Source organism: Micropterus dolomieu, linkage group LG20 (genome assembly GCF_021292245.1).
Source record: "Micropterus dolomieu isolate WLL.071019.BEF.003 ecotype Adirondacks linkage group LG20, ASM2129224v1, whole genome shotgun sequence".
Taxonomy (NCBI): domain Eukaryota; kingdom Metazoa; phylum Chordata; class Actinopteri; order Centrarchiformes; family Centrarchidae; genus Micropterus; species Micropterus dolomieu.
Window position 1 is genome coordinate 18,713,830 of NC_060169.1, and position 2,075 is coordinate 18,715,904.

General features: G+C 34.6%; 1 protein-coding gene across 1 annotated transcript in view; it reads right to left on the minus strand.

Moving 5' to 3' along the window:
• Positions 1–526: 526 nt before the first annotated feature.
• LOC123959126 (cytochrome b5) overlaps positions 527–2,075 on the minus strand; it is a 6,591-nt gene continuing 5,042 nt past the window's right edge. The window contains exon 6 of the mRNA XM_046033023.1: positions 527–1,991. The gene's annotated coding sequence lies outside the window, so the exon portion shown is untranslated. The remainder of the gene's footprint in view (positions 1,992–2,075) is intronic.

Here is a 2,075-nt window from a genome sequence, read left to right on the forward strand (position 1 = left end):
ATGTGCCACTCAGCAGCTGGTTTAAAGTTAATCAGAACTGTAGTCAGAATGGCTCATGACATAGGTGGTCAGTATGTGGATTCACATATATTCAGTAGGTAATCAATACCTGTAGATTTATTAATCTAGTAAATCATCATTATCTACTATACAGTCCTCCATTCAGTTATTCACTAAGCTACCTATTAATGATTCATTTGTTATTAGGTTGTTCCTGATTTGTCCTTAGTAACCATGGTACCCATTTAATACCCAAGTATTTCAAAACAGTTTCATTCAGGCACTCAAATTAAGGATGTTGAGGCCATGACTGTGGTGATTTCATTTTTGTGGTGGGCACATTTTCATAAATTCTTTCTGCTTATAAGCTCAGCTGCATTACTTCCCTCGACCTTGCATAAAAGATGGTTAATAGTGTTTTTATACTGTTCAATTTGTTATTATTTGTCTGACAGTTGCCACAACCAGAATGGATTTCTGTCATGGATATATAGAAATAGCATACATACATCTTAAGTTTTGAGGATTCATTTCATTCTCAGAGATTTTTAATGACAGGAAATGGCAGCTGAAATGAAATTCAAAGAGATGGCAAATACTTAAAAGTCAGCCAACTACTGTAAATGCTGACATCTGAAAGTAATATTGCAGTCACATTTAAAAATAGCAGCAAGTCATATACAGATATTTTGAACAGATGGTATATGGACTTCAAATTGCTATGGTCTTTGTAGTTGGAAAATGTATTTTTGAAGGTAATATGAAATATGCCTCTTTCAGGAAATCCATTAAAGGAGTGATTGCAAAGCTTTCCTAAACCAAAATAAAATTAATAGTGACAAATTCTTAACAGCAACATAGAGAATTCAAAAAGGTTGAATAACTAAATAACATTATGGTGACAAACTGTGGCCTGAAAGACACCAATCTATGGCTCCAATGACAACTAGCAAGCCTGCAAGTGACAAAACAAAAACACCACCAGACTTCATCCAATACAACTCGAACCCTCCAGTGACTGTTGCCAGTACCATTCACCCCAAAAATAAAATTAAGATGCATTACAATGAAACAAAGTTGTGAAAAAGCATCAGTGAGTTGCAAATGGCATAGTGAGGAACAATTAAATAACAAATAATTGTACTCTTCTTTCAAGGGTATTCATTCACTGCCCGCTATTATATCTGGGTAATAAAGTATTAGTATTATTACATACTACATAAACTGATATTACTAAATGGATGCGGTATTTAAAGACATACACAAATACAACTGCAGAAAAAATGGTCAGAACACATTCTACCTTAAATAATCACTGATAAAATATAATTAATAATTCACTACTATTCTCAAAACGAACAGACTCAACAATTTAACACTGCAATTATGTAATTGGAAAACTTATGCATTTACAACCTGGTGATTAATGCAATCAAGTATTGCTTAACACCACAACTGTGCAGTAAGGAGTGAATGGAATAAACTCATGATTCTTAATGAGTCAGGCAACAGTAACATTTCTCACTTATTAAAACTAAGAAAATGCAATGCAAGTTATAATTCAGAGAAAAATGTAGAATGGTCACTGTTAAAATTTACCCTGATTTTATCGACTTTCTTTACTAACGCCTCGTTCTCTGTTTCCATTGTGTCTATCTGTGAAATAATTGTGTATGTATACCAGGCTATTAACAAAATCTTTCTCTGGGCAGGCAGATAGGTTATGAACATACAAACACCAAACTGGGTCAAATGCATATGAAAGTTACAGACAACATATAATGAAAACTGGCAGAGTGTCAATGCAATACAAAGAAACTGAAGGCAGACAATTTAATAAAGTCTCAGCCCAACTGTCTATTTGGTGCACTTTCTGTAGACGGACAAGGACAAAAGTACTTTATCAAACTGTTCCTCTCCTTTTCTTGTTGCGGAGGATGCACACACTCCTAATTGTGTGTGTCCAGTGTCAGGAGGATTTGGTCAAACATTTCAAGGCCTCCAGATGATAAGAATGAGAAAACAGGATGCCAGCACTCAAGATGACTTGTGTTCAAACATGAAGTAGCGATACA